General features: G+C 39.3%; 1 protein-coding gene across 2 annotated transcripts in view; it reads left to right on the top strand.

Moving 5' to 3' along the window:
- Nucleotides 1-20,762, top strand: part of SH3GL3 (SH3 domain containing GRB2 like 3, endophilin A3) — a 61,637-nt gene that overhangs the window by 14,933 nt on the left and 25,942 nt on the right. The window lies entirely within an intron of this gene.

The raw sequence follows: 20,762 nt of genomic DNA, 5'->3' as shown, positions 1-20,762 counted from the left end.
TCCCGCGCGGCGCGTTCCTGGACCTGCGGCGGCATCATCTCGGGAAGGGTCTCCTTCGGCGTTACCGCCGGGTCCTTGGCTTGTGGTGTTGCCTCTGAGCCTCTTGTGTTGATCCTCACAGGAGAGGGTTGCCCGTTCCCTTCTCTTGCTTGAGGCTTGGGGTCTTCTAGTTATTAGTGTTCGTTGTTTAGTGCTGCATTCGTGATCATGCTTTGAGGCCTCAGTTAAAGCTGCAGCCTGTAGGATAGCAGCTTTCCCCTAAATAGTTCATTGTGTTGATCTTCCACAAAGCGCTGGTTTATTATCCTACCTGGAATGCCACGTATTTGTCCTGCAGAGGGTATCAGATGTTTCTAGAGTTTTCCCTCTTTTTCTAGATGCTTTTCCAGGATGACCCTTCATCTTCTCCTGACCCCATTAACTCTTTTGTAATGTGCTTCGCTTTAATAGTATAGCTGATTTCTTTTAAGAGAGGAGCTCCTTTCTGTCAAGCAGGTGAACTGGCTGAACTCCATGGCACAAGAGTGCCCCACAGGGCTCAGGAAGTGGCCACAGTAGGATTCTTCCACTGAAGGTGTTTAGAAGCCTCAGCTGCTTTGCCGGCTTGTTCCAAGCCAAAGAGATCTGTGTTTCTGCTGTCTGTCATTAACGGTAGTGGTAATATTGAAATTAGTGTATTCAGGCAAATCCAGTAACTGCTCTTGTCTTGATGAGAGTGGAAGAAATAAAGGTTCATTGAGTGCTTAGCTGTCATCTTTCTAGGTCTTCCTTCAGATGTGCAGCTTGTCAGCAGCCCAAGTGCAGAATGTTCACTTTGTTTGGATATAGAGATGCTAAATATTTGTATCTAATGTTTCAGTAGTGTGCTTGCTTCATGGAATGTACTGATCCTGAGAAATGTCATGCAACTGTATCTTTTAGTTAACTTTCACTGTTCCTTTGAGAAAATGCTGGACTTGCAGGGTAAACAAATCCAAGGACAATGTATTCAAAGTTTTGGCTTGTTTTGCATCTGACTTATGTGGGTAAGTGATGAAGCCTTTGCTATGGTGAGCGTGTAACTCAAGAATCAGAAGGTATTTAACTGAGGGAGTTAGAGAGGTAACCACAACAAGTGCCATCTTGTCTAGCAGCTGGTAACAGTGCAAGTTACTTAATCCTGCCTAGATGTCAGGTAAACACTAACAAAACAAAGGAGGGTTGGAATCTGATAAAGTTAGTAGTACTGGCAAAAAGGAACAGTAGAATAGATTGGATTGGACTGTGCATTTATTGAAAAGTTGTGGTATGATTTTCAGTGTTCGTTACAGTAAGGAATTCTGATGCACAGTCATGGAATATTCTTCTCTGGATGGGTCAAAGGTAAAGTTTCCACTTATTTTTGATGGCAGGACTGAGCAAGGAATTAAAATCAGTTGATTTAAAAAGCCTTTCTTTAGGGAAAGAAATAATCTTTAAATACTCTTTAGGAAATTAACATACAGGAATAGGATACTGGAATTTAATTTTTTTTTTTTTTTTTTTTGTACCTGTGGTAACATAAGACACTTCTTGAGAGCTCATTCTGGAAGAATTCAGATAAGATGTTGGGCAAAACAGTAGTGGGAAAATAACAGAAGAAATAGCATATATATATGTATTAGGTCAAAATATCCAGGTCTAAATAACGGAAATATTTATCTCTTACACACAGAGACACAGTCATGTGCAGACATGTGAAGTCATTGAACTAATAAAAATAAGGTGGAACTTGCAAAATGGAAATATTGGGACTCCATCTTTTAGTGGAATTCTTTTACAAACTGCTAATCCAAGCAAATGCAGAGTGTAAAAAAGTATTTTTCAAAGATGGCTTGTTAAATCTCCAAGTGGATCACTGAAGGAGACATAGACCTTTGTGTATTGAATGGATGGGAGATGCCAAGGAAAAACTGTTAACAGCACTGAGATAGGCATTGCTTGGGGAAAGAATGAAATTAATTCCTTTAGTGTTCCCAAAGGAGAATGGGGGCAGATGACAAAAACTGGCTAATGTCCCAGAGGACACTGAGGAATACTGGAGGGAATGAGACTTGTGCCAGGACATGTGATTAAGGAATAAGAGTGATATTTGAATGCTGACAGAACCTAATGACAAAAAATCTGAAGGGTGAAGAAGGTGGATTAAAACAGTCTGTGTTTCATAGTTTATTCAGAAATGTGAATAAATATCAAAAAAGTGACAGATCTATATGTTTTCAAAAGATAGTATTTCCATGCTAAAATAGACTTCTGGTCAGCTGAAATAAACCACAGTTCTAAGTGAGATATAGAGTAGTATGGATGTATAGTCATAAAAAGGTAAATTAAAGTAAAATAAATGGAGTTATAGAATAACTCTATTTACTCTTAGTAAGCCACTGAACTGTTGCAGAACTTTTTTGCACCAGAAATGCATTTCAGTTTTTTTTCTGTAAATAGCCTGCCTCTTCTGTGTGTCTTTATGTACAGCTTTAGTATTGACTAGCAGTGATCACCTTTGTGTGTAGGCTTAAATTTGAAGTTGTGAGAATCCAGGAGAAAAGCAAGGAATACTTAGGATTTTATACATGCATTGGAGGTTTCTGGGACGTTTGTCTGGTGCCTGTCAGCTTGGTTTCTCTGAAGTTACAGTTAAGTAAATGAATGTTTGCTTTATAAAAGGTCAGCAGCTAACTTTTCATGGTCGCTAAAGACCTTGCCAAAGTCAGGCATGACACACTGTTGCAAACTTGGTTGGTGTAGTAAAAAGTCACCATGGTTCTGTTTGTAATCTAGTAATTCACAAGATGTGTTCTTGTTGGTTTCCCCCTAGAATTTTTTTACCCAACTGTATTTTTTTTTTCACTGAAAATAGCATGTGTGTATTGGTTTTCACCTCAGTGTCTGGTAGTGAGATCTAGAAGACAACTCTTGTGTTATGATCATTTGCTGGAATTACTGCAGTCAGGTCTGCACCCCAGAGTGAGTCATGTTTTAGCTGTTTTTCTATACATTCCAGTATATAAAACTGCAGTGCTGTGCATTATCTGTACCCTAATGATTGCTTCCTCTGGTGTCACAGAACTAATAGACACAAAGCTCATACGTAACTTAAAGTTTATGTATCTTTTACATAGTGATAATACCCTTCCAGTCCATTAGTGTTTTCTTTGCAATGCTTTTTATTTAGGTTGGAAGTTTTAAATTGTAGTTCTTTAAATTGAAAGTGGACTGGCATAAGGATCACTTCCATTCTGTTCATTTAATATCAGCAATGATCCCTTGACTATAATACATTTGGCTGATAAAATACCAAGCAGAACTCGTGTGGTGTCTGACCACATCTCACTGGCTGATAAGCGAGGGCAGACTGTTCCTCAGGGCTGATTAAATCGTGTGCAAGTCTGGTGGAATTCAGCTTTTCTTTTCTCTTCTCAGGTTTTTTTTTTAAATATAGTTTCAAATATAATTATTTTTAATTAACCTTCAGGAAGTACTGTTCATGAATTCGTGTCCTGTCACTGTCAGCCTCTGGCACATCTGATCTCTTTTCCTGTTTTCAGTTTGAAACCTTTTGATGTAGGTGTGTGTTATCTCTGCCTGCTGTTTTTGTAGGCCTTGTTCTCATGGTGGTTGTGCATGTGGGATAACCCAGATGGTGGGAGGACTGCATCTTCTGGTGTGTACTGGGAGTATTTTTAGAGTGGTGTTTCTGTTTAGAAAAGCAGGAAGCCTAAAGAGTGAAGAAGAAAGCCTTAATATGTGTCAGATGCTTTTGTAATTTCTGCTGTGCTCTGAAACTGCAGCCAGTTTAGGATCTCTGTGTAAAGATGTATGATTTTTCACAGTATTTGGAGGCTGGTGAGCTCAGAACCTTTCTGCCTTAGGGTGTTTTGAAAGCTCAGCCATGGTACTGGCATAGAAAATCTGCTGTTGACTTTGAATTCACATGCTTTTTATGTATTTTTTTAATTAATTGTAGCTGAAGGCTGTGTATAGCAGCAGTCTCATTCTCAACAGCTTATTCATATTGTGTTTCACAGGCTTAAATTCTCAGAGACAGTGGAAAGTAATGCTTTTCTGAGGAAACACATGACTGCCAATTATTGTGAATATCTTACTTGTGATGTGGTCATCAACAGCTACTGTAGCCTATGCAGGCTGATTTCTTAAACCTTCTCCTATTGTAAGGGAAGAAAGAGAGGCTCCAAGAGAGTGTGAATCAGGAGCTGGCTCTATTGTCTATACATAGAGCCCAAGGGGGAGCAGATTTTCTAACCAAACAACCAAAATCTGTTACTACTTTTTTGCTTTCTGAAAGTGATTTAACCTAGTGTAGTAAAATATGTGCTCTGTGCTTTCATTTCTTCCATATCCTGAATAACATTTGTCTTCTCAGGCACTGCTTTTTTTTTAGCAATTTTTTAAAAGCCTTTTTTCTATTTTTTAATGTTTTTTAAACTTTTGGCTATCACCAACAGTTGCAGGGGTACTGCTTCTTATCTTCCAGATTTCTGCTTTTGCTCCATTGATTTATGTGGCATTTTGGTCCAATCTGTTGGAATGAAGACCACATCAGATTCAAGACAACCTTGTTCCCAGATAGAAGTCATGTGATTGGATTTTGTTGTTGGGTTGTTTGGGGCTTTTTGTGCTCTCTTGACTATTTTTCTTTTCTCTTATGTAGTAGAAACCAGCCTAGACATAATATTTAAGCCTTTTTTAAAGTCCTCGTTGACATGAAGTTAATACACAAAAACTTTAATTACACAAGTGCTTGCTAGCAAAGGAAGTACTTTGGTAAACTGTATACAAAGAGAACCTGAATTTGACAGTATGATGTGAAAAGAAACTTTTATTGACTACATGCAGATATATTTATTTCCTCGGACTATAAGCTGTTATCTTACAGTCTGTTAGAGAGACTGTGCTTTCACATCCAGTCTGAATTGGGCATGATGAATCCATGACATTAGTAGAGAGAGAGCGCTTCTATCCTGTTCCTTGTTTTTATTAGATAATTGAATTTACTCGTCTGCAAATCTTACAGAATTGTGGAGGTAGGACAGTGGTCAAAAGGACATTAGAATTTAGTTTCTTGTCTGATATGTTTTGAAATGAATATTTCCCCTATGTGTTTCGAGAGTAAATCCTCAACCACTGGCAAGGACAAAAGATAACATCCCTCTATGTATATGTAGATATCTAATGAGACAGCATTGTTTGTCTTTATCTGTGTCACGGCTGGAGACTGTTGTTACTCAGTCAAGTAATTATAAAATTATAATGTAGATTATACACTGTTCATCTAAAATTCCTAAAATGACACGAGGAGAAGCTGAGGGTTTGTGTAAAATTATTGGTGTAAGGGAAATGCGGCCCTGTGGCAAAGATCAGCAGGGATTTGGTGGGGAGGGTGTGCAGTAATGGCACAGTCATTTGCAATTCAACCCCTCTTCCTTTGGCATTAGTAGCACTGACTCACTTTTGAATCAGTGGGCTGACGTGTGGTTGTGCAGCCCACCCTTCTTACACTGAAGCTTGTTTCAGGAGACCAGTGCTGGGCTAAGAGCTGGGAAATAGGAAGGCAGTTCCTGGTGGCATAAAGCTGATCTTCAATAGTAAAAAAAATATCTGATGGAGTTGGGAGGAGGGGAAAACTAGCTCTCAAGTTTTACGTTTACAGTCACATCTACAACTATATTTGTCCCTTGCTGAGGTAGCTTGCCAGCAGGGCATAACTGCAGCAAAAAGAACCTGTGAGTGCTTCAGTCAGCACAGGTACAAATTAGCAGAAGATGGTGGTCATGTGCTCTGCAGCCTTTAACAGCACAGCTCTCAAAGCTTATGAGGGATCGTAATTCAGTAAATTGGGAATCTAGCAGAGATGCAGCTACGATTTGGAAGGAGGTTATTTATATTTTACACATAAAATATTTATATATAGAAGTCCGAATGTTATTGCAGTAGAAAATAGCGTGGCATAATAGAAGGGAAGCTGAACTTTCTCCTTGAACTCATCTCCTTTTATAGATTGTTGGCTTTGCTGAAGAGTTTTGCACAGGCATCCTGAAAGTTCGAGTGAGAGCTGGCACTCCATGCCAAACTCCTGCTGCTGCCTGAGTCACTGCGGCACATGCTGGGTAATACATTGCAGTGCAGTCTCCTGAGAATCCTGCAATGCTGAAAAACAAATAGCCAAGTGAAGCACAGCAGCAGCACTGCATTGAAGTTTTCTTCGGCATCACTTGCTAAGAGTTACTTAAAGTTGCTTAGAACAGATATATTTCTACCAAGAAGCTGCATTCCTCTATAGAATTTGGGACAGATTTTATGATACAGGTATAGGAGGACAAATTCTGCTCAGTTATACTGATAGAAATCCTGGATGACTCAATGAAGGTCTCCTGTATAGGTGTGTGCAGCATACTTGTGTAACTGAGAGCAGAATATGGTCCACTCAGTCCAAGTGCTTGGCTTGCTTCCTGTTAAGACAAGAAAGATGTATATACTCAGTGGCAGAATACAGCTGCAGTTCCAGAACAAACTATTGCTGAAGAATAGAAGTGTTCTTAACATAACATTTTGTCTGTTGTGCCATCCAAACACCAACACTTTCTGTAACACATGTAATTCCAGTTATAAAATGAGTCCCATTCTTCATAGCTTCTGGTAAGACCCATGTAAAACCCAAAGTTGGTCTTATAATGATATTGTTAATAACAAACTGCTCCTGTTTATGTTAATGCCCCTTTCACCCCAGTTTATTGCAGTAGTCTGATTCTATATTGTGCTGAGTTCTCATTGTTGGTCTCTTTCCTGTTCCTGGAAAGGAAGGCACAGCTGGAGTTTTATGCCTAGTTGAGAGTTGAAGGTGCAGGTTTTAACAATGTTTTTAACAAGCCCACTGTCAGATTGCACCTTGAATTCTATTTTCTAGAGCCCTAGTGTCCTATCAGTGTGTACATGTTTCTGTTATCGAAGTTACTAAGAATTATATGCATTGAGGAGAGAATATATAATTTTCTGCAACATCTCAGATATCAGCAACTGTGTATGTGAAACACAAAAATAACTTGGCCTTACATGCTTTCTATTCAAAGGACAATGCCAAGCCTCTGATGAGAATCAATTCTGTTTCTGTACTACCCTAATTAAATTACATTTTTGATACTGTACTTGTGTTTAATGAACTGTAATGACTACAGTGAAATTAGCCTGGTTAAGAACTGAACATGACTTAAGAATCCAGGACTCAAAGAAAATCAAGGGGTTCTAAAATTCTGTTTTCTATGATCGGCAGTGTTTCTGTTCCTGTGTAGACAGGTTACAGATCTAAGGTGAAAAAGTGGGGAAAATATTTTTAATATTTTTTTAACTAAGCAAAAAAGAGATAAAATAATGAAACCAAGTATCAATGTTCCTAGATAGTAACAGCCCCTTTATTCCCTTGTGAGAGCATTGCAAATGCAAGTAGGTCTCACTGCTCCCATTCTTTTTCAGTGGCAGAACCAAAAGCAGATTATGTGTTTTCAGACTATAGATGCTATGTCCAGTCACTATATTGTTCGTGGGTTTTTAAAAATTTATTGTGCATAAGATGTATGGATAAATGGAAAATGAAGATATGAGTTTGGGTTAAAGTTTCCATATCAATGAGATTTGATTCCACTGACTGCAGCAGGGCTGAACATGCTATTTTCAATTAACTTTACTGTATTTAATACTGCTTTAGAATGGGCAAGGAGTGTTTTAGAAACTGGGATTTTCAGGCAATGGTATCTCCTTGCCTGAAAGGAGATTTCAGGAAGAGAATAATAAGTGTGTGTGGGAAATTTACTTAGTGCCATAAACAAAATGTAGTATTGGAGGTCAGAAAGTCAGTGTTTTGATTCAAAATTATGCATTTCCCTTTTGCAGTCCTGTTGAGAGAGCTAGAAAGTGAAATTTGGTGCCTGTGCCGTCTGTGTGGTCAGAGGATGCCACAAACATGGGAATGCTGTGTCCTCCTTTCCTGCAGAGAATGCAGCACCTGTCACCTTGGCATCTGGGTCACAATAGATGTGTGCATGGTGAGAGGGGAAGAAGACCCATTAAATGAGTAAATTTCTAATCAAGGACTATAAATTTCATCAACTCAGAACCAGCAGTTCCAGTCTGCTCTTTAGAAATTCCTTTCAGAGAAAATAATAAGATTTTTAAAGACATCAGGATGAATTCTGTGTTTGGTGTGAGCTGCTTGGATGTCTGCCTGAGGCACTGGAACATAGCAACTGTTACTTACCTTTAGGATTAACTGTTTATCATTATATGGCTTTAGTTTATGAATAATCCCTACTTGCTTTTTTCCCCCTGTAAGTTCTAGTAACCACTGGATTCAAAGGGCCATATCCACTGCTTTGTTTTGTATGGAGAACACAGGAACCAGGGCATTTTCACTGTGAGTTTGATGATTTAGGGTTTCCCTTCAGTGATCTCTTCAGCTATGGTTAAAGGTTCCTGTTTCATGGCACTTGGCTTGTTCTGCTACTGATGGATGCACTGCCTTCCTTTGTAGGAATTTCTTGCTGCAAAGCCACGTGCCCACACAGGAGGACAGAGCTGTTTGACCTCATTTGCACTTTAGACCTCACTGGGGAATTCTGTTCTGTGCATAAATCATACTTGGGATTTTTTTTCAGGTTTCTGTCATTTGTTTAATTTGATGACAATGGAAGTCAGTTGTGTGTGCATGGTGAGGGAAGTTCTTTTCTGTCCCCGTGGATGAAGTCAGCAGTGCATTTCTGCAGTGCTGCTCTTACTACTAGAAAGAATTGTACCCTGTGGAGACTCAGGATAGTGTGTGCCTTTCTTAGAGGAAGCCCTATTACCCCAACTGCATTTGAGTTTGTGGTGTTGCTGTAACAATGTCTTGCTGCCTAAAACCACTGGTATGTTTTGAAATGGAGTTACGAAAATGAGGCAAAAATGTACAATGACTTCCTCTCCAAACTAGTAGTGGTGAACAAAGTGATGAAATAATATTTTTGTTCTCCACTTTTCACTGTGTTACATGGAGTTTTTCTATTAAGTGACTGAAAGGAGCATGGATTATTAGAAACTTTCAGGTACACAGGAGTGTTTGTTTGTTCCATTTGGGTTTTGCGACTCCTGAAGAGCACAGGTTACATTAGCAGAGCAAAAAATATCTTAAGTCCTTTCTTTTTTCCCATGGGTAATGTTGCTAAGGGCCTCTCACGGATCCCAGAGAAGTCAGTAATGCTGCAGAGCTGCTGGGAGCACACTGATGGATTTTTAAAAATATTTGGGTAATGAGACTGTAAAACCATTAAAAAATTGTATTTGCAGTAGAGCCAGGAACAGGAAGCACATTGCTTCACAGTGCTCTGATGCTGAGTGTGAACTTAGACTTGGGAAAACTGAACTAAAATGGCTTAAAAAAAAAAATAGACAAGAAACCTTTCAAGCAGTGCAGACAAAATTCTTGCTGATACAGAGGGCAAGTGTGCACTCCGTGTACAGCAGGACCAGGTGGATTGCCTTGAGTAGCAAGTAACAGGGAGTGTGACTGTGTGGCAGAAGAATGTGGGTGTTTCACACTGTACCAAAAGCAGAGGCAACTACTGGAGTGGCTGCTCATATAAGTAGGAATGATGGCACTTAAATCAAAATAATATGCAGTAAAAAGTAAGGGTAAGAGAAGAAGTTCTCAGTCCATTTTATGGTGGCTTAAAATCCACATGGCTAGTGTAAGTGCTAAAAAATGTAAGCAGCAATTTAATAACATTGAAGGACAAAATTTTAACTTGATTATGTAGAATGGAATTGTGTAAGAATTACTGTGTGATGAAAACTAGTTTCTGAAAGAGCAATAAACATTATTTGTCACTTTTCATGCATACAAGGTAGACTTGCTGATAAACATGCTGAAATGTTTATGAGAAGTAGTATCCTGATGTGGGGAGAAGTTAATTCTAAACCAAATCAACTTAAAATTATGATTTTTGATGTCGGTGTGTCTTGCTTTATACAACTTCTGTTGACAGTCTTGTTCTGCTTCCCCTGCACAGCTCTCCTGGGGCTCTGTAATGGATGATCTTGACCACATCTTTTTGCTGATAATGGATTCACTAAAACTGTCACTTTAGCCTGTGGCACTGCCAAGGAACTTTAGATAAATATGTAGTTCTGTAGTAACTTTTAAAAACTAAAAAATAATACTGAATATTTGGAACATATCCTTTAGTGTTAACAGCTCTTGAACTGTGACAAATATAAGAATATTTGACCCAAATACATAAACTTTGAGCTTAAAGCTGTAAATCACTATTAAAAATGTCCACATCTTGTCTATGTTGTTTTTCCTGTAGTTGGCCTGCACTGATGCTTAAAAGTATTTGCCAGATAATTACTAGGATGCAGATTTACTGCTTGTGATGTTGAATGTATAATGAATAGGTCTGACTTCAGTGGAGATGAGGAAAGTATATTCTGGCTTTACAGAAGTCAGAATTACGTTAGCCCTGACTTTTTCCTGACCTTTCACAGGACTCTCTGACATCAGTTGTTAATAAGTGATCTTTTTAGTCTTGCATGTGGGTATTGAGGGTGTGTAGGTGCTTGGTGTCCTAATTATGTATTCAGCCTAAAAAAAAAAAAAATTGAACTTTTAAGTTTTAGATCGCAGCTGATTTTTATTGAAATGGGTTTTCAGTAAAGCTGTGGAATAAGCAGAAAATTCTGGTCATGGAGTTGCAGGATGGCAATTGTATAGTCATGGAATATGCAATGCAGTTAAGTGTTTTCAAGAAGAAAAAGTATTTACATGTTTTATGAATTTTAATTCCATATTCTGCACAGGCAGGCTGTGATTTATGTGTTGGTTGATCTCACTTGTTTGAAGAAGTAGGATTTAATTTTTTTGTTTTGAATGATGAAAAGAGATAACAATAGCATGTTACTCTAACAGAAAAATGTTGCAATTGGCTATTCTGCAACAACTCTAACCAAGTCAGACTTCATACAGGACCCAGCTGCAGAGTCACACACTGGGATGTGGTTCCATGAAGTCTTGAAATACACAGCTTCACATCAGTGACAGCTCTGGGACTGCTGATGTGTTGAAAGCTGGTGAGACCCTCCTGAGGTCAGGCCTGTGCTACAATCAGTGATGTATTTAATGTCAACTTTTGCAAGAGCCAGCGGGAGCCACCTTCTTGAATAAGCTCGAGTAATTTAACCTGAGAAAAGAGTGAAGGATCCACTTTCTGGGTTTAATTCCAGAGTATTGTGCTGGAACTGGTCACATAATGTTCTGGGAACATGAAGTGCAATCGATTCCTCTTAGGAGCTATGAATCAGAGTAGTGCTCTCATCCAGAATTATGACTGACAATATGCCAACATTTTCTAGAACGAGGCAAAGCACAGCTTTTCACTAGGCTGAGTGGCAGTTGTAGTTGTCACATGAAGACAACAGAAATGAAGAGGTATTGATGGACAAAGTAAAACTGGCTTAGGGCAGAGAGGTCATTACTGAAGTCAGACTACCTCAGTGGGTGGTTAGAGTGGTTTTTTACACACCCCTTCCCACTGCATGTGCAAGTACAATGTTAATGCAATCAGCTTTAACAGCTGGATGCCCTCATACAGGGGATGCAGTTCATGGCAACTTGCATCACCCTCAGTCTAGGCTATGGTGGCCTCACTCTACCCTCAGAGAAAGGTCCTGCTCACTTCCTTGAGTCAGCTCTGGGTGCCTATGTGATCACACACTGAGCTGTTAGAGGCAGCTTATCCATCTGAAAACTAACCCAGCTCAAATGTGTGAGTAGCTTTCAGGTGGATTAACTCACTGGAGCAGCTCACAGTGTAGGCACACAAGAGCGGCTATCAGTGCGTGGGAAGTGGAGGGAATGTCTCCACAGGGATGAAAAAGATTTAGAGAAGGCTAAGCAGCTATGCAAAAATACCTGAATGAATATTAGAATGCTTTGTTCACAGAGTAGAATAAGCTATGCTTTGTAAGAGTTGTATCTCATTGATATTCTGAATGATTAGCCAACAAGGAATCTCTGATACCAGCTCCCCCTGTGGTTAGTGGTGACTGTTGTGATTATGATAATCATTTGAGGGCAAATAAAGGAGTCAAAAAGATGTCTCTGTATTCCAGCAAGTCTGGAGTCCCAGCGGGACAAATGAGTGGTTTAAGTGAAATGGTGATCAACATGGATGTAAATAAAAAGAATGTTCCTGGTGAAAGCAGCACCTCAAGCCATGTAACCTACAATTCCTTTGAGTGGTAGGGCTTACACAGCACCATCTGAGAGGCTTCAGTCTGACATCAGTGGAAGACTGAGAAGGCTGTTGAAGGAGGGAGGAAACAACATTTTCCTCAGGGAAGGAAAGAATGCCTTTATTTCAACTGAGAGGAGTGTAAGGGGAAGGAAGTTCTGCTCAACTGGAGTAAGGACTAGTGTGACAAATGATGTAGAACAGAAACACAAGTTAAGGTGAAGGTATAAAAGGATGTTAAAGGTAGCAAGAGATAAGCTAACACAGTAAAGAATAAATGTGTAACTTCTCTTGTTCTCTCAATACTCTGGGTAAAACAGAACATTGTAGGGGACTTCTTTGACAATTACTTATTAACATCTGTGAAAGAAACCTTTAAATTCAGTCATGAGAACCATCCAATGTAGAAACATCTTAAATCACACAGGAGTAAGGAGTAAGAAGACAATGTGAAAGGTTCTCATATTACTTGGAAAGGAGGTGTGTAAAGGTGTTATTTAAATGTCTGATTTTAAGTGTTTTGGTTTACAGCTTAATCACTCTTTCTCATCTCTGCAGTGGGTATATATGAGTATCTCAAAAGGAAGCCACGCCTTCCTTACAAGCACAGAGAACAACTTCAGAAAGAGGGATTGTTTTAAGGCCAGATCAGGATGATATTACTGCCAAGTGAATTTTTGCACTGGGAACTTTGTGCAGGGAGGAAGAAGTGTTAATGTGAGAACAGCCAGTGAGAACACACAGTGTGTAACTTGTCATTCACAGCTCTAGCTCCTCTCCATGCAGAGAAAAGGGGGTAAAATATTGCCCAGTTGTACCTGAAACAAGCTGCCAGAAGAGAGGCAGGGAATGGTTCATGCAGGGTGTGTATCCAGCACTGAGTCTTGCTGCTCATCCTGGTCACCCCGAGAAGAAAGGACTGTGGATGCACCCACTGCTGCCACTTGCCTGCAGTGCTCAGGCACATTCTGTCTCACTATATTGGCTGGATAAGCAAGTGCCAAACAGATCATAGTTTGGAATAAAAATCCCGAGGTTTTGCTTTTCAAAGAAATTCAGAATGTTTTCTTTAACAAATTTTGGAACAGAGTAAGAAGTCAGTGAAATTGAAAAGCAAAGGAGGATGTTAATTACAGATATTTTTTTATGGCCCTTTTTGACTTTACACTTCTGGTTTTAGGGTATTCTAACATTCACAAGCAAGATTTTAGACAGATTAGGGAACAATATTTTAGATTTGAAAAATGAAATATGGAAGTAAAAGTTTGATTCTGTCTGTGTGGAGCTTTATGGTTTCAGGTATGTCATTGTTCTTGGCTACTTGAAATCTCACATCAATGAATTTGAATTACTGTCAGAGACTTTAGTGTAATCAGGTTTTCTTATTAAAAGCACTTGTATCTGCTCTTCTGAAAAGTGGACGGTCTTGAGTCTGACACTATTACAGTCTTTTAAGTAGGCTTGCAGAGCAAATAATGTGTCTGCATCTAAAAATTTAGATAGGTTATTTTATTACATTTGAATACTTACAAATATGTTTTCCTTTAGAGAGATGTACAGTAATGATTACTTCCAATTCACTAATTTAGAAATGCATGTGTAGGCATCAGTGTTGAGTTCTTTGGAAAACAGTGGAGGTTTGTCAGGAGAGCGTTCAAGGTTTTGCAAGACAAAGTAGTTTTTGTTGTACAATGCATGTGCTAAAGAATAGCTTTAGCAGACAAGTTTGACTAAAATACTCAGTAATAGTGTGATGTGTCACTGCCTGGTGCGAAATGAGTCACTCTCTATAGAAATGCAAAATCACATTATAGAGTCCAGAGTCTTGTACATCATTCATATATGGACAAGACTGTCCTTTGTCCATGGTACTGTTTTTCTTCAATATCTGTATGCATTTAATTTAAGCCTGTAGGCAGCATTGCATTGGTGTGCATACCATCTCATGCTAATGATGTGATTTGTTACCATTTGCCTTAGTTTTTTATGGGTTCAGTGTCCTACGGTCCCTTTTCACTGTTTTTTTTAGGTTTGATTGAAGAGGAGGTATAGTTAGCAAACTGGAGAGGCTCTTTGGTCATATATTGAAATACTGGCCTCAGAGCAATATTTATTTGGGCTTGTTTCAGAACAATTGTTTATGTTCTGACTGAACAGTTGCAATGAGTAGGAAAGGTCATGTAGTGGGACTTGGAAAGATCATGGCTTGAAGTCATCAAAGGGCAATGTGAAACCTTTCTATGCAGAGAACCAGAACAAGTCTGCAGAAAGTATGAGTAGTAGTTACTGGAGCTCCATGGTTTATGCAATGGCATGGAGTTGAAGGCTTTATTTAGGAATAGGATTTTACTTACTGGAAGGTGTCTGGATTTGGCCACAAGGAAGTTGGATTTATAGGCAAGGAGGAGTAGGTGGCATGTAGATAACTTTGCAAAACTACAAGTTTGCAATGAGGTGGATGCAGTTTCTGGAATGTACTTCTCATTGGTTTTGCTGCCTCCAAAGTTCAGTAGCTGCCAAGGGCATCAAGAATAAGAGCACTGTAGTTTAGAAATGCTTATGTGAAGCCCTTGTTTCTCGCTTTCTCATCCCACTGGCATGGTCAAACAGTTAAAGTGAAAATTGCAGTGTTAGTGGGTGCACTCAGAAATCCTGTCTGGATATGTGGGATGTTAAGTGTGATATGGATTTCCAGTTTAAAGCATTTGAGATGGTGGATCACCATGCCCAAAGGAAAGACTTTATATCACAATCACAATGTGTCTCAGAATTACAGCACTAGAAGCAGTGGCTGTGCCCAAGTTCAGCTGGTTTAAGAGCCTACAGGACCTAGAGGTGAAAGTCCATCTTCAGGATAATGGTATTACTGCAGAAGATTGCCTGGGTAAGTTAATAACAGGCTCCATTAATCACTGGGTAGTCCAGCTCATTTGTGAGAGACTGTGGGGGAGCAATGGGAGAAGAACTGTGTTTGAGTTGTTCTTTACTGGAGTTCAAGTCCTTTGACCAGAAGGACTTGGAGTAGCAAATGCCAGGCCACTGCCATTGAGATGTTGTTCTAGGTCTCTGTGGCTGGAATCAAGCTTCTGCTTTATGACAGCTGCTCTTTTTTCCTTTAAATGTACAACACACATTTCCTCTCACATTGTTCAGTGGCTAATGTTTGAGCTCTCTGTTAGTGGTTAAAAAGAATAAGGAATGCATGTAATTAGGAAGCTGAGAAAGCTGCCCTGTGTTAGGGGAAAGAAATAAAAGACACTTTTACAACTGCGGTTGAGGGTCTTGCCATAATTATCTGCATGTGATTACTGATTACTTAATATTTTTCTGTCAAAAAGCTTAGTAAGGAAAATTATCTCAAACAAATACTGTATGCATTATAGGAGAAAGAATGTAGCATTTTAGGTTTAGAAGTGCTGGAAACATGTTCATTTAAACATTTTCTGCTAGAATAACAGTAAACATTCTGTATGCTTCTAGTTCATGTATTTATTCTTACCTGGTAGAGCTGTAGGATCTCATCTGGAACTTAAAAAGTGTTTTACTGCTGACAGATCTGAAGGCAGGAGAAGACTCGAGTTTAATGAGTTTAATGACTTGAAGAGTTTAATACATTCTGGTGACAATTTGTCTGAGTGACCGACTTCTGACCAAAGACCTTCACTCTTGCAGGTGGTTTAGAACCAAGGTGTGTTGCATTTTCTGAGCTGGCACTGCAGTACTTTATAAGCCCTTTGGCAAGTAGGTGTTCACAGTAAGTGGTGTGGTGATGCTGATCTGTTGTGTTCTGCAGTTCCAGTGGCCACGATCTGTGGGAAAGGGCTTTTGCAATTTAAAGCCAGAAGGTCAAACGTAGTGAAATGTGGAGTCATGAAGGGTACAGAACTATGTGATAGAAAGCAAAGCTGATAGAAGGTTTTCAAGGAAATGTTTATTGCAACTTTCCTTGAAAGCAAAGATAGGTTTTATCTCTTTCTAGCTGTTTTCCTTCCTCTCCTTTTGTTATTATCTGTTTCTCAAAATAACAGCAAGTACAGGATCTTCTCTGGGATGTTCTCTACAACATTTCTGCCCCAGGACTCTTCATTCTTTCAACCTTGAGCTGAAATTATAAATTAACATGATAAACCAGTCTTGTACTTTGATAAAAGAACATGAGGGTGTACCAATAAATGACTCCTGAACAGAGTACTGAAAAGAAAAATAGTGTATGCATCTCTTGCTGGGAACAGAAAGCAGAGACTAGCAGGGAAAAAGGAAGGAGGAGCTGGCTTGTGACAGAGAATATTTAAGATAGAAGGTTGAATCAATTATTATCATCTGTAGATGCACAAAGTAACTGATCATTCTAAAATGTTTTGTTTCCTGCCTAAGTATCATTTTTCTGAACAATTTATTAAACCACTGCTCCAAGCTATGGGAATTTTTTTTTTTTTCAACACTTACATAGCAAAATGGAACCATATCTTGACTGCTCTTTGTCCCTCTGAGTTGGGCTTAGCACTGGAAATAACATCATGATTAGACCTTTTCCTGGCAAATTAGCTTTCAGTGGTATAATTATGAATTGTTTCATAGGACCAATATATACTGATGGCAAGGCCAGATGGAACTCAAGTCCCTCTTTATTCCATCCTCATCCCACTGTGATGAGGAAAATGACTTTAGTGGAAAAACCATTTCTTTTGAAATTACCGTGGTTGAGCAGTGTCAATATTTTGCATGTGAGAGGTGCTTTAGCATCAATGGAAAATGGGCTCTAGATGGTTTTAAATCTAAAATCACAATATCAGGGAATCTGTTTCATGAAACCAGTTATTTGAAGAGCTATTCATGGAAGAAAATTAATAAGGAAGTTTGATGGAAGAAAATGGAAGAAATTACCCCTCTTTTCTCTCCCTCTCAGGAGCTCTGAGCTACTTGCTGGCAGCTGCTGGAGGCTGCCAGCTCAAATGCGACTGCTCTTTTTTTTTTCCTTTGTCTTTTTTATTTTTCCTTTGTGCATGTGTGATTTGCTCAGGTTTTGAGCAGGGCCATACATACAGCATAGGTGGAGAGAAGTGTGTGCTAGGACAAAATAGCAGAAACTGAAACATAAAGCAAAGAGGGGTAAGTGATAACGAGGGTTGAGGCAACTGAGAGGAAATCAAACGAAACGGAAGCAGGGGTAGTGAAAAGAGACTAAATTGAAAAACAAGTGCAAGGGTACCAGTGTTTAACAAACGAGGAGAAAACATTTCTCAAGGTGCATTTCTCAAGCTGCCTTTCTGTGAGAAAGAAAAATCTACAAAGCTTAGATGAAATACTCAAGAGATGGGCAAAAGTGGCAGCTCTGCACTTGTGTGCTGTAAGGTGAGGTGAGCACACACAGAGGGCTGCCAGGAAAACCTGACGCAGGAGGTGAGTGCCTTGATAGAGCTGAGTGCCCCTGGCACAGAGCTGTGTAATACAATCGCTGTCAGTGCTGAAGTGATTGCCTTGCACTCCCCTCCCCTGCTTCTTGTTTCAGTTTTTGAGCACTGAGCCAAACTCCCCTAATTCTCGATCTGGTGAAGACGATGATCCTCTAACAAAGAGCAGGCTTTGTGCCTGGTATGGGAACTGTGGCATTGATTTAACCTCGATGGGACAGAGGAGCATCAGTTTTGCTGTCTCTTTCCCAGGGAGGCAGGCAGTGTTTATACTTCAGCCTTGCACCGAGCACTTCAGCAATCTTTTAGTTGTCACTAGGGCTCTGGGAACCCAGCTGGTGGTGGCTGCTTAGGGAATGCACTAAATTGCTACGTCGCCTCTTATCAGGGACATGTTCCATTCCTGCACCTCTTTTCCAGTGTCAGAACCGTGTTGGCTGTCGGAGGATGACTGGTGCAGCTACAGGCCACCTCTCATCAAAAGCTCTGAAAGTGGGATCCTCAGGCTGAAAGGAGAAATTGCAGCAAGCCTCTTCTGAAAGTAGAGCTAAATTGGAAAAGATTCACAAATGAAGTACAGAATTTAAAGTGCTAATGTTTTAAATAGGACTCAAAATTAAATTATTCTGAAGCTTTCAATGTGCTGCCCTTTCAAAAGCAGTAATTTCTGCCATGGTTTCCTTTACGCTTCCTTTTTGCAAACTCTGGCACTGGTGATACAGGTAAGAGAAGTGCCAGCTTGAGCTAATTTTACAAGTGCAGAGGAGTGGGGTTTAAGAAGTAACAAAAGGAGGTGGGTAGGGGACTCCTGGAAGAAATTACTGAATTCATTGCAGAAAAAAGAATGCTGTAAAATATGGGTCTTCTGTGTGTAATGTAATATTATTTCATGTACCTTTTGGGCAGGTGGCTACCTTTGAAAATAATCATGCAGTGTTTCTTTGCAAAAGTGTATCTGTCCATTTGAACTGGCAAAGTGCTGCCAAGACAGGAGCTGTCAATCTGAGCTTTGTTGTGCGAGTCTGCCTTCTTTCTGGAGTATTCAACTTTTTGTGTACTTTTTAAGCACACAGCTTATTTTTGTGAGAAAAGTATTTACTGATTGTCAGAATTCTTAATGCCATTTGAAATGTATTAGGCCACAGTGCTGTGGATCTTTCTATATGCGTGGTAGTTTGCAAGGAAGTGTTGGGTCCAGACATGCACAGGTAACTCTGTAGTCAAGCAGTAGTTTAAATATTGGTAAATTCTGAAGTGTTTCCTGGGTGATAATTGTAGACCATACACAGAAGCTGTCCTAAACTGCATGTGTGTCCTAAGGCATATGATGGTTCTGTATTTTGGATGTATAGATGGTTTAATAAAATACCTACCACCTATCTGGTCGTTATTTATGAATGTAAATAACAGAAGCCTTTGCTGTGTTGTGCTACAAGAAACACAAGGACAAAATATTGCTTGAAAAGCAGGCATTAAGTAATACTAATGTACTAGTAGTTAGTTTAGCTGCTATCAGCTGTTTAGGACTAGAACCTGAAATTAAACAGAGCTCATATCTTGGCAGTGTAGAGTCCTGTCTGCTTCTCTGATGAGTCTCTTGGGTTAGACTCTTAAGAAGTATTTACATGCCTAGAGATTTAGATAAACACTTGGTGGGGTGTTCAGAAGCATCCAGGTCTTTAATACCTCTTGGCTGGCTTAAGGGGATATGGGGATGTGTGTACACACATGTGCATGCATATAAAAGCTGTTGATTAACTCTATTATTTTGAAGCAAAATCATATAAAATTTAATAGGAGATAGCATTCCATCCTAGTCTGCTGAGCCACTGAGTTACTTCACAAATACTGCTATGCTTGTATCTTCTTTTCCTATAAATTCTAGCTTTATTCTTGTTTTCTCTTACTTGCTTGTATTTGTTGAATCATAGGGAAAAAGTTACTAATCCTTGTACCTGCTGACCTGCATGGAAGAGTATCCTGTGATACATATCAGCAGATTTAATTGCATGATGTTGTTAGGTGTTATTATTGTTATTGGTAAGACAACAATTTTGGAAATTCCAACTTAGTGTGGTTTTGTTGCTGAGTTCTGACAGGTTTACATTTAAAAAAGGAAAAAGAAAAGCTATAAATGACTGAAAAAGCATAAAAGTGACTGAACTAGGCAATATTTTGTAAAATATCGTCCTTATGTTTCTAATTGTCCATTGATCTCCCAATCAGCACAAGAGAGCAAGTTGTTTATATTTAGTTGTGTAATCTGTATTTTGAAATGTTTCCTCGCTGTATGTGATGCGATTTATGATCCTTATGGACGTTCTCAACTTCTTTAATAATACTCCTGTGGAAAACTATTTCTGTCGAATCAGGACTGCACTGGATATTGCAACACCCTGTTATTTTCTTTAAATTTAGTTTTAGCACAGTTTATTCAGTTAGTCCAGGATCTGTTATTAAAAAAAAAAAGTGAACAGGATTCTTCGGGGCAAAGAGTGTGGGACTGTGGGGATTGTGGGATTCTCATTTCAGAGTTACCAGTTGTTTACTGTGTGGCCAAGGACAAGTCAGTTTAACCCAAGATCAGTCAAGTATTTAGTCTTCCAGTTCCTCCCCTAAGTTACTGGCATATTGGGAGCTTGGCTGTGTGGTTCAGTCTGTACGAATTTGTTCCTCATGTTTCCTGTGGTATCCAAAGCTATAGCAGTGGCTAATAAATAGCTCTTGCTGAGAGCAGAAAGTCTGGAATCCAGACGTGTGAACAAACAGTATCAGCAACACAAGTAGCAGGGGTTTGCTTTTGAGACCTTTGGAGTCAAACTGTCTGTTGCATTGTGAGGATAAAATATTCTGAAATATGCTAAGACCTTTTAAAGGGTATGCTTACCTAGAGTAAGAGACAGCACCCTTCTCAATGTACAGACTTCTTTATAAATCTAGATTACACAGTCTATATTTGCACATACTTTGGCTGGATTTTGTTAATAAGGTTAATTTAAAAGGCTGCATGATTGTGTGCAGACTGGATCAGCTGGGTACAGGATTTGGAGTGTTGACC

This window comes from Chiroxiphia lanceolata, chromosome 12 (genome assembly GCF_009829145.1).
Source record: "Chiroxiphia lanceolata isolate bChiLan1 chromosome 12, bChiLan1.pri, whole genome shotgun sequence".
NCBI lineage: Eukaryota > Metazoa > Chordata > Aves > Passeriformes > Pipridae > Chiroxiphia > Chiroxiphia lanceolata.
Note: the sequence above shows the minus strand (reverse complement) of the source record. Positions and strands in the feature narration are given on the sequence as shown.